Source organism: Oncorhynchus mykiss, chromosome 32 (assembly GCF_013265735.2).
Source record: "Oncorhynchus mykiss isolate Arlee chromosome 32, USDA_OmykA_1.1, whole genome shotgun sequence".
NCBI lineage: Eukaryota > Metazoa > Chordata > Actinopteri > Salmoniformes > Salmonidae > Oncorhynchus > Oncorhynchus mykiss.
Window position 1 is genome coordinate 28,949,635 of NC_050572.1, and position 12,904 is coordinate 28,962,538.

At 40.2% G+C, this 12,904-nt stretch overlaps 1 protein-coding gene across 3 annotated transcripts in view; it reads right to left on the reverse strand.

Annotated features, from left to right (window-relative positions):
* The window catches only part of LOC110488222 (rho guanine nucleotide exchange factor 2), a 67,307-nt gene extending 54,819 nt beyond the window's left edge, over positions 1-12,488 (reverse strand). For 2 of the 3 annotated variants that reach the window (XM_036971836.1, XM_036971838.1), the window contains exon 1: positions 12,216-12,488. The gene's annotated coding sequence lies outside the window, so the exon portion shown is untranslated. The remainder of the gene's footprint in view (positions 1-12,215) is intronic. The other variant, XM_036971835.1, reaches the window with a different exon arrangement.
* Positions 12,489-12,904: the final 416 nt, after the last annotated feature.

Sequence of the window (12,904 nt, forward strand, 5' to 3'; positions counted from 1 at the left end):
CTTTTGATTAATGTTTTACTGGTCAGTGTGGTGTGTGTAACCTTTATTTAACTAGGCAAGTCAGTTAAGAATAAATTCTTATTTACAATGACAGCTACCCCGGCCAAACCTGGACGACGCTGGGCCAATTGTGCGCCACCCTATGGGACTCCCAATCACGGCCAGATGTGATACAGCCTGGATTCGAACCAGGGACTGTAGTGACGCCTCTTGCACTGAGATGCAGTGCCTTATATTGTTGCGTCCATGTGTATGTGTTAACTATAACTGTACTAGAATGCTTAAAAAGTCTGCTAAAATTGTAAATATCTGTCCCAGGTTTTAGGAAAATATTGGATATCGGTGGATCACTACTTATGACAGCATTGCCTGGATAAAGTAGTCCACTGTCTTCAGAACTTGATACTTGCTTAATTTGCCCCAAAACAGGAAAAAAATATTATTGTTTGTTCTATTATAAAGCTGTGATTGAGAATAGCCTATGCCTTGGCTTAGGCTACAGACCAGGGGTGTCAAACTAATTCCACAAACTAATTAATATCGGGTTGAGGTCAGGACACTGACTGGGCCACTCCAGTAGGCGTATTTTCTTCTGTTGAAGCCATTCGGTTGCTGATTTACTTCTGTGTTTTGGGTTTTTGTCCTGTGGCATCACCCAACCCATCCTCCTGCAAAATGTTTTGATAAATGAATTCCCAAGTTTTTTCCGTCGATGATAGCAACCTGTTCAGGCCCAGAGGCAGCATAGCAGCTCCAAACCCTGATAGTCCCCTCACCATACTTTACAGTTGGGAGGAGGTTTGGATGTTGGTGTGCTGTGCGGTGCCTTTTTTTCCCTCCAAACAACTCAAATTTAGTTTAATCAGTCCACAGAATATTTTGCCAGTAGCACTGTGGAACATCCAGATGCTCTTTGCGAACTTCAGACGTGCAGCAATGTTTTTTTTGGACAGCAGTGGCTTCTTCCGTGGTGTCCTCCCATGAACACCATTCTTGTTTAATGTGTTTTACGCATCGTAGACTCGTCAACAGAGATGTTAGCATGTTCCAGAGATTTATGTAAGTCTTTAGCTGACACTCTAGGATTCTTCTTAATTACACCTCATTGAGCATTCTGCGCTGTGCTCTTGCAGTCATCTATACAGGATGGCCACTCCTAGGGAGAACTTTCTCCATTCATAGACAATTTGTCTTACCGTGGACTGACGAACATCAAGGCTTTTAGATATACTTTTGTAACCCTTTCCAGCTTTATGCAAGTCAACGATTCTTATTCTTGGGGTCTTCTGAGGTCTATTTTGTTCGAGGCATGGTTCACATCATGCAATGTTTCTTGAGAATAGCAAACTCAAATTTTGTAAGTGTTTTTATAGGGCAGGACAGCTCTAACCAACATCTCCAATCTTGTCTAAATGATTGTACTCCAGGTCAGCCAACTCCTGAAACCAATTAGCTTTAGAAGAAATCATTAGCCTAGGGGTTCACATACTTTTTACAACCTACACTGTGAATGTTTAAATTGTGTTCAATATAGACAAGAAAAATACAATAGTTTGTGTGTTATTAGTTTAAGCAGACTGTGTGTATGTTGTTGTGACTTCGATGAAGATCAGATCCAATTTTATGACCAATATATGCAGAAATCCAGATAATTCCAAAGGATTCACATACTTTTTCTTGCCACTGTATTCTTAATAAGATTAAAAACTTGCACCATTAATTCCATTATTTTATAAAATGGAAAGAATATGGCACAACAACAAACCTGCCAAGAAAGGGCCGCCCATCAACTCACAGACCAGGCAAGGAAGGCATTAATCAGAGAAGCAACAAAGAGACCAAAGATAACCCTGAAGAAGCTGCAAAGCTCCACAGCGGAGATTGGAGTGTCTGTCCATAGGACCACTTTAAGGCGTTCACTCCACAGAGCTGGGCTTTACGGAAGAGTGGCCAGAAGAAAAAAAAGCAAACGTGTTGTGTGTTCGCCAAAAGACATATGGAAGAAGGTACTCTGGTCAGATGAGACTAAAATGTAGCTTTTTGGCCATCAAGGAAAACACTATGTCTGGTGCAAACCCAACACCTCATCACCCTGAGAACACCATCCCCCACAGTGAAGCATTGTGGTGGCAGCATCATGCTGTGGGGATGTTTTTCCCCATTGGCAGGGACTGGGAAACTGGTCAGAATTGAAGGAATGATGGATGGCGCTAAATACAGGGAAATTCTGGAGAAAAACATGTTTCAGTCTTCATGAGATTTGAGACTGGTAAGTTCACCTCCCAGCAGGACAATGACCCTAAGCATACCGTTAAAGCAATACTCGAGTGGTTTAAGGGGAAACATTTAAATGTCTTGGAATGGCCTAGTCAAATCCAAGACCTCAATCCAATTGACAATATGTGGTATGACTTAAACATTGCTGTATACCAGCGGAACCCATCCAACTTGAAGGAGCTAGAGCAGTTTTGCCTTGAAGATCGGGCAAAAATCCCAGTGGCTAGACGTGCCAAGCTTATAGAGACATACCCCAAGAGACTTGCAGCTGTAATTGCCGCAAAAGGTGGCTCTACAAAGTATTGACTTTGGGGGGGTGAATAGTTAAGCACGCTAAAGTTCTCTTTTTTTAACCTTATTTCTTGTTTGTTTCACAATAAATAATATTTTGCATCTTCAAAGTGGTAAGTATGTTATGTAAATCAAATAATTACAAACCTCCAAAATATGAATAATTTCACAAGCCACTGTAGGCCTACAATGAACACCACACATTGGCTGCTACTATAGGCTGAATGATAGAACTGCTACTTCCATGTTAAAATGTTACATGATGCATTTTCCTTATTTGTTTTATTTTTTTTAAATGGTAGGCCACATTATGATCAAATAGCCACAGTAGCCTACTTGGCCACTTAAAACAGTAAATTAAAGTGGGTACAGACTCGCACTAAATGCACGCCGGAAGTTGCACAGATTTTTCCCAATGTTCAAGTTTTGCTCAGCAGATCTGAAATTTGCTCAGTGCCGAAAACAATTAGCGGGAACATTGCTGCTGAATACCTTATTTTTCCAGTATAAATGGGTGGATGTGGATGACTAACTTATTAATTCTGTGCAGGACAAGTTTGCATGTTATTGATGTATGCCTCGTAGTTTCGCCTTCTAACCACTGTCTGTCTACCCGATGAACTGGAGGAAAAGACTAAAGATACAAGGGTTGGATCTCAAAATGCATTCAACACAATAAATCCAATATGATCTATTCACAACAATTATCCATCAAGTAAAGCATTAGATAAAACCATACAGAAAAATGTAAATCATTGATTTACATCTAAAATTGAGTGTTTGGCTAACTTGATATCAATGCTATAAAAGTGGGTTAAGTACAATAAATGAAAATGGGTCAATAACACACACAAATGCACTCACGTACACATACCAGGGTTTCCGGACATTTAACAGGCAACATTTTAAATTTACCAGACATGAGAAATCACATTTCGGTTATGGTAAATTATATTAACAGAAGATGCAAGTCGAGGATGCAACGATGTGTGGTCCTTCTTACCGATTTCGGATGTGGACTTAGAAGATACAACTCTCCACATTTACTTTTGCTCAGCCAACGAACAGCAAAATCACTAGCCTGTCAATCTACAGTCACCCATAGTAGAAAAGTTTACCTATTTTATTGTAGTTTTTATACGACTCTTTCTCTCTATAGCATTTGTATTTCATATACCTTTGACTATTATTATTATTGCCAATCTCAGGAGTTGCTGGCAAATGCAGGAAAGTGCTGTTTGAATGAATGCTTACGAGCCTGCTGCTGCCTACCACCGCTCAGTCAGACTGCTCTATCAAATCATAGGCGTAATTCTAAAAAGAACACACAGAAATACGAGCCATGGGTCATTAATATGGTCAAATCCGGAAACTATCATTACGAAAACAAAATGTTTATTCTTTCAGTGAAATACGGAACCATTCCGCATTTTATCGAACGGGTGGCATCCCTAACTCTAAATATTGCTGTTACATTGCACAACGTTAGGACATAATTATGTACAATTCTGGCAAATTAATTACGGTCTTTGTTAGGAAGAAATGGTCTTCACACAGTTCGCAATGAGCCAGGTGGCCCAAACTGCAGCATATACCCTGACTCTGCTTGCAGAAATTCATGTTAGCAGGCAAAATTAATGTTCATTCATGTTAGCAGGCTAAATATGCAGGTTTAAAAATATATACTTGTGTATTGATTTTAAGGAAGGCATTGATGTTTATGGTTAAGGTACACATTGGTGCAACGACGGCGCTTTATTCGCAAATGTGCTTGTTAAATCACCCGTTTGGCAAAGTCACCCTTTTGGCGTAGATAAATGAACAGGCACCACATCATTTATATGCAATGCAGGACAAGCTAGATAAACTAGTAATATCATCAACAGTGTGTAGTTAACTAGTGATTATGTTAAGATTGTTTTTTTATAAGATAAGTTTAATGCCAGCTAGCACCTTACCTTGGCTCCTTGCTGCACTCGCATAACAGGTAGTCAGCCTGCCACGCAGTCTCCTCGTGGAGTGCAATGTAATCGGCCATAATCGGTGTCCAAAATTGCAGATTACCGATTACGAAAACTTGAAATCGGCCCTAATTAAAATCGGCCATTCCGATTAAATCGGTCAACCTCTAGTCTGAGCACTGATGGAGGGATTGTGCATTCCTGGTGTAACTCAGGCAGTTGTTGTCGCCATCCTTAACCTGTCCCACAGGTGTGACGTTCGGATGTACCAATCCTGTGCAAGTGTTGTTACACTTGGTCTGCCACTGCGAGTACGATAAGCTGTCCGCCCTGTCTCCCTGTAGCGCCGTCTTAGGTACTCACAGTACAGACACGTCTCACAGTCCTCATGCCTCCTTGCAGCATGCCTAAGGCACGTTCACGCAGATGAGCAGGGACCCTGAGCATCTTTCTTTTGGTGTTTTTCCAGAGTCAATAGAAAGGCCTCTTTAGTGTCCTAGGTTTTCATAACTGCCCTTAATTGCCTACAGTCTGTAAGCTGTTAGTGTCTTAACGACCATTCCACAGGTGCTATGTTCATTAATTGTTTATGGTTCATTGAACAAAGGGAAACCGTGTTTAAACCTTTACAAGAAGATCTGTGAAGTTATTTGGATTTTTAGGAATTATCTTTGAAAGACAGGGTCCTGAAAAGGGACGTTTTATGAAAATATCAGTTTGAAATTTATAAAGAGATCTAATAGGCTACTTTGAAGCAAGGTAAGACATGCCTCAATAAGATGTATTAAAATGTTCAGGTTTCAAACAATGAACCATATTTTTTCAAAATGCATAGCCTACTGCCTCCAGCTCATTGCAAAGTGGTGTGTGACGCACTGATGAAGCCTTCCTTCCTTCCGCTCGAAGGCTCTGTATGCTCAATGCGTGTGATAAGATACATTTTTTATTTAACTAGGCAAGTCAGTTAAGAACCAATTCCTATTTACGATGACGGCCTACACAGGCCAAACCCGGACGACACTAGGTCAATTGTGCGCCGCCGGGCCAATTGTGCGCCGCCCTATGGGACTACCAATCACAGACGGTTGTGCTACCCTGGTTCGTATCCAGGCTATGTCTGTAGTGACGCCTCTAGCACTGAGACGTAGTGCCTTAGACCACTGAGCCGCTCAGGAGCATAACAAATATACTGTAGCCTACACAGGCACCAATTTAATTCCACTAAATTATGCAAATTAACCTATAGACCGATAAGCATGACCATTCAAGTGTATTTAATGAACAGTCTAAAAGGCATTCCTTATCAATTAGATTTTTTCCTTCTCCCGGCCCGTTAACCTTTTATTTACCAGCTTTTCAACTTTTTTTACAGGCCAAAAGCCAGCTAAACCAAACACACTTCACCGGAGGTAAAGCATCTACAACTACAGTTGGGGGCATTAAAAAGTAACTTACTCCAAATTTGCTATAGCAACTGTACATCTTTAAATGTGACAGAACTCTTAGGGTGATGCCAAGCTCCAAGTTCATTAGCAATTATCTAACAATAAATTATGTAGTGAAATATGCCCCAGACAGTGCAGTTACATCCACTTTAAGCAAATGTTTACCTGTACTGCAATACAGTTTCACTTTTGAATGCTCCCAACTATGTTTACTCATGTCTTTGGGAGGGAGTTTGTTTGTGTACTGCGGTGTCTGTGTACAGTGCATTCGGAAATTATTCAAACCGCTTCCCTTTTTCAACCTTTTGTTACGTTAAAGCCTTATTCTAAAAATGTTTTTTTTATTTATCTCCATCTACACACAATACCCCATAATGACAAAGCAAAAAACAGGTTTAGATATGTTAGATATGCGAATACATTAAAAATAAAAACAGAAATACCTTATTTACATAAGTATTCAGACCCTTTGCTATGAGATACAAAATTGAGCACAGGTGCATTCTGTTTCCATTGATCATTCTTGAGATGTTTCTACAACTTGATTGGACATGCCTTGGAAAGACACACACCTGTCTATAATAAGGTCCCCCAGTTGACAGTGCATGTCAGCGCAAAAACCAAGCCAGGAGGTTGAAGGAATTGTCTGTAGAGCTCAAGACAGGATTGTGTAGAGGCATAGATAGATTTGGGGAAGGGTACCAAAGAATGTATCCTACATTAAAGGTCCTCAAAAACACAGTGGCCTCCATCATTCTTAAATGGAAAAAGTTTAGTCATCAAGACTTCCCAAAGCTGTCCATCTGGCCAAACTGAGCAATCGGGGGAGAAGGGCACTGGTCAGGGAGGTGACCAACAACCCGATGGTCACTTTGACAGAGCTCCAGAGTTCCTCTGTGGAGATGGGAGAACCTTCCAGCAGGACAACCATCTCTGCAGCACTCCACCAATCAGGCCTTTATGGTAGAGTGGCCATACGGAAGCCACTCCTAAGTAAAAGGCACATGACAGCCCGCTTGGAGTTTGCCAAAAGGCACCTTAAGGACTCGCAGACCATGGGAAACAAGATTCTCTGGTCTGATGAAACCAAGATTGAACTCTTTGGCCTGAATGCCAAGTGTCACATCTGGAGGAAACCTGGCACCATCCCTACGGTGAAGCATGGTGTTGGCAGCATCATGCTGTGGGGATAGGGAGTGGGAGACCAGTCAGGATTGAGGGAAGGATGAACAGAACAAAGTACAGAGAGATCCTTGATGAAAACCTGCTCCAGAGTGCTCAGGACCTCAGACTGGGGATAAGGTTCATCTTCCAACAGGACAACGACCCTAAGCACAGAGCCAAGACAATGAGGAGTGACTTTGGGACAAGTCTCATTCCTAAAAAACTTTTTTTCCTTTGTCATTATGGGGTAGTGTGTGAAGATTGATGAGGTGGGAATAAACAATTTAATCAATTTTAGAATAAGGCTGTAACCTAACAAAATGTAGAAAAAAATCAAGGGTCTGATTACTTTCCGAATGCACTGTATGTTTTTCTATGAGTGTGATAACAGCTTTGAGTGCATCCACATGTCATTAAGCAGAACATCGATGTAAGCACAGGGTTCTACCATGCAATCACACAGTGGGCAAACACTTGAGATAAATTAGATTGGCTTTGGATGCCACCACACCCAATAGCACACAAAACAACACTTGCACAACCTTCTGACAACACTCAACCTTTGTACAACCCTTTCACAACACTCATCATGTCTTTGAAAACAAATCTAACTTCCCCTAACCCATTCTTTTTAGAACACAAAAGGCTATCATAACCCTAAACAAACATACTTAAAAACAGTTTGAAAGCCTTGTATTGAACACATCAAAAAGGTATGATAACACCAAAAAACAATAGCAAGTTAAATAGATTCCACAACTTTAACACTAGTAATCAATCAAATCAATCAAATGTATTTATAAAGCCCTTTTTAAAAATCAGCCCATGTCACAAAGTGCTACACAGAAACCCAGCCTAAAACCCCAAACAGCAAGCAATGCAGATGTAGAAGCACAACATTGATACAATGACACTAACTAAACACACAAAGTCACAACATTTTTATAACATTATCCATTATACTGTCATAACATAACACCCTCAGTGAGCATGCTCTTGTGTTGTAATGGACAAATGAATAGCATGATCACTATTCACATCACTATTTTCATCACTTTCACAACACTTAAAGTGCGATATCACTAGATTTACCAGCATAGTTGTCATCAAATACAGGTTATACTTTATCACTTTCTTTTTGTCACCCTCTGCTCACAAAAAGGTATGTGTTATCATACCTTTTTGATGTGTTCAATACAAGGCTTTCAAACTGCTCAGGTGTTTTTCTATCCTCTCCCACCTCATTCCTTTCTCTTCCTCTCCTTATTCCTCCCTCTATTCAATCTGTAATTAATATCAGGTTGGGGAATGCTGTGTTTTGACAAGCAGCTTGTTGCAGGACATTTTGGTTTGCCTTGGGATGGATGGATGGATGGATATACACGTGTCAGCTCGGATAGCATATAAAAAGCTGGGTTATGCTCAGATGCATGAGAAAGGAAATAGTTAGACACACACTTAGGATGCAACACAGATCTATACAACACAATTGAGCTTCAATGCCAATTTCAGCTGAGCTTCTAAATAGAAGAACATCATTAATGCATGAGAGCTGTTTGAAATGGCTTGTTTTCACCAAATACACAGACCCTACTCCAAATGAGTCGCGAGTATAAACCTGTATACAAAAGGGATTAACTGGTTTCAGTTTAACATTTCATCTTCCAGTAGGCCTTCAACAAGAAAATAACTTGATACTGGCAGTATGACCAATATAAGCATAAAGGTTATTTTGTACTAGTAGACCTTTATCCCCCTATCCTTTCTTTCTATTCTGACTAGGTTCTATATCTCAGTCTTCGGTCTTTCTCTAACAATTCCCATCATATCCAACTGTCATATTCCTACTCTCTCCCGCCCTATCCTTGTTCAGGCCCATAGAGCAAACATAGAAAACAATGGGGAGTGTGATGGGTCAGCAAATACGTCAGTGTTCAACTCTGAGTGAATGAATGTGTGTGTGTGTGTGTGTCCGCGCACATTTGTGTGTGACAGAGTGAAAAGTCTGCAAGCATACTGGACATGTCTAGCAGTATGTCAATATTTATCTGAAAGTGCATTCACACATGATGCAACAGCCCGTGAGAGTGAAAGAAAGAGATGGTGTACAGTAATGCTATATGTCCATTCAGACTGCAGGTGCGTACAGTAATACTATATGTCCATTCAGACTGCAGGTGCATGACACAGTGACAGAACACAAAGCACTGAATAGTGTTCGGCAAACAAGTTTGAACAGTCTCTATGGGCAACCAAAGCATCAAAACACAAGTAAATATAATTGGTAAATCTCAAGTTTAAAAGACCTGTTCTAAAGTCCCACTATTCAATCAAATTAGACCTATTCAATATATTGAGTAAATATTTTATTTTCCTTATTCCTCATTAGTCCACTACTTACCTGGTATTCTCTTCAAAATGACATGCAAAAATGATAATTACATATTACTTCCTGTATTGACAAATTAGCTTTTGGTTTCTTAAAACAAGCACCAGTGTCTTCTATTTGTTGCCCATTGAGTTATATTCTATGATGGAAATACCTAAAAAGTTCCCACTATTACCACAATATTTATTGGTTTGAGTACTTTAGAACTCTACCAGTTTATCCTCTTACGCACTAGCCACCTACTACTACTAGCCTTGGTGCAGACCCTCACACGTCAGCTCTATAAAATAAAGGAATAATCTCACTGACATGGTTGCACCAGATTTCTTCAATTGACATAGCTGCATCCTGACATCCACATGTTGCAGCGGTCAATGCTGCCGACTACACTTATCACATGCTGCAGTTTTCGCCCCTATAGACAGACAGTAGACACAAACAGAAAGACTCAAAATGGGTAGAATTTTAAAACTTTAGGCAAGAAGACATAACTGCGCCTCTTACCTTCCCTCCATCTGTCGCTCTAGTCTTTGTCCTCCCTCTTTCCCCTTATGTCATCACTCCATCCCCCAACTCATGTCAGTCACTCATTCCCCACCATAAACCCCCCACTTACCTCCCTCCCCCTCTCTATCTTTAGTCTCCTGCTCTTTCTTCCTATTCATGGGGGTGAGGTGAATTAAGACACCAGTGCTTCTTTTGAGAGTTTGCCTGGGGGCCATTTGGTACAGTGGTAACTTCATGTAGCCAGGTCTCAGATCTGTTTGTACTGTATAGCATGACAATGACCATAGGGGTCGTCGAGACAGCACAAAACAGATGTGCGATTAGCCAGGCTGCAGTTTATGTTCTAAGGCAAAGATAGAATGTGGGAACATTTTGAAGCAGGGGTCAAATTATACATTGACTCTTGAGAGAGTGAACAGTGCACTTGAACACCATTGATATTCTTATGCCTAGGGGGTTGCTAACGTTAATATTTCAACATTTATGGTGCTGCACAAATGTATATTGGGAGTGCCAATAAAGGCACTGGCCTATTTCCATCCCTGTTTTTCTGGAAATAAAACAAAGATGGTTGAAGGTAGGAAAATACATGAGTCATTTTTACATCCAAAGTGACAAAATGCTACCACACAACATTGCTCTTATTCTCCTCATCTCTTTCCCCCCATTGTCTTTCTTTACTCCACCTCTCACAGACAGACCTGTATCAGAAGTTCTAAGAAAGTACCTTCAAAAGCTATTCTTCACCTGCATAATCTTGGTTTCCTTTCTCGACAACTTCATTCTCTGACCTCTTTCATTCCGACAGCTCGGTTTTGGTAAGTAGCACACTTCAAGCGTGAAATCCGCCAGGCAGCACGATGAGGATGGTTTAGTCTCAGGTAACAAGTGCTTTGGGGGATGTACCGTAATACACAAAGACATGGGCCCTGCTCATTTTCTCTCGCTCTCAGGGGGATACACATTCTTAGCTGAACATTGAGCGTGACTATCTACAGATTCTACTCAATTGGGACTCCTGGGGGAGAGATGGCCAAAGGGTCTTGAATTCATCTTACCTCTCTATGACTCCAAGCATTCATTAGCTAATCTCTTTAGGATGGAAATGGGGACACTCAAGACACACGCACATTGAGGAAAGGGCTTCTGCTACAGTTGCTGCCTGGTTGTTGCCTATAGACCTACACTACTAAGGTAAAGTCTGATTGACTAAATATGCACATTGATAGAATCCCTTATTTTTGCCACCCACAATTCTGAACCTGCAAAAGGAAGGTACTTTGTAGTTAAAGCCCTCTGTATGAATGGGGTATGAGTCTAAGAGCTGAGTTATTGCTGTAAAACTATAGCAGTCTAGCATTCTCTTTAGAATAATGAAACTTTGAAGTGCTGTTTTTTACTGTTGTTGAGAAAAGTGTTCTGAAAAGGTGGCCATCCTCATAACTTCCTGTACTTTCGGTCTCCAGCTCCTAGGGTTTATTGTCCCCCTACGATGAAATCAGGGAGAGTACTGTGGATCTGTCTCGGTCGGTACGTGATACCTTTGACAGCACCGGCAAAAATGTTTTGAAACTTGGGTGAATGATGTGTCTTGTCATTGAGATCTGTCATTTACAAAATTACACTGATTGTCCCAAGACGGGAGAAGGGCGCTGTATCATTCGTAGGAGACGACATTTACTATTGCCTTGTGTATCGTTTTACTTTAGAAGAACAACCCAGGAGAAACAAGACTTGAATTAAAAACTAAGTATAGGTTTAGATATATATTTAACTTAGTGTAAGCCACCCCCGCACTGTTAGGTTTGCTCTGAATGGTCAAGACATTGCCATTTTATTTAACGCTAAATTTAGAGGCAAGCAAGTTGTAGCATATTACAAGCAAGGTAGTAATTAGGCTACAGTATAATTGTATGCGGGCTAATTTAGACGGATTTTGATGACTACACTATTTAGACTAACTGAAAACATGGGTTATATCGACACAAATTTGAATAAAATTAAGACGAATTCACGTTTTTTTTTATGGAAGATGTTCGTACCTGACTCCACGAAACATTCACTCACTAAAATGCAAATGGACTACTGTTCTGTTTCATAGCTCGTACAATACTTTGGTGGTGTATAAACTCATTGTTCCTAGTTATATTTTGAATAAGAAGTTCTATCGGCGGTTTTTACCTTTCTTCTTGGATTTAAATCAATCCGTTTCTTTCTGCGCGAGATCCCAAGAAATAGTTCCAGAGAAAAGAACCTGATCCAAAAGGAAACAAGCTTCAAGACACCACCTAGACTGCTTCGTAAGAATATTGCCAAACGATTTTCCAGGTCGAATGTTTACACGAAGTCTTCGGTCATTTGTTTGTTGACCCGCCTCAGCAGTGTCGCGAAATAACTTATTGTCGTGTTGCCCCTTGGTCTTCTGCGAGAATCGTTACTCCCCCATCTCCTCCTTCTGTGGACTGCGTGCGTGCAGCTCAAGCACTTTGGACTGAGACGCGCGCGTGCACATTTTAATTGACGGGTTTATTACAAATAATGATTTATCAAGAAATATAAATACCGTTTTTGGAATTTTGTTAAACCCATACATGCAACTTTATTTGAATTTCAATTTATCGCTTGATTACCGATTGATAGGATTTGTAGAAAGGACTTAAGTGAAAATCACATGGAGTGCAACATAAAATATTGTTTTATTGTTCATGTTTTGTTTTTACACCAACTCTTTGATATTATCATATGTAAACATGATATTATAGCTTTAAATGTAACTCTAACATTATTTGTCTCTCACAAAAGTCTATTCTATTATTGAATTATAATTGTATTATAGGCCTAGACAATTCATGAGATACTTTATTATATCA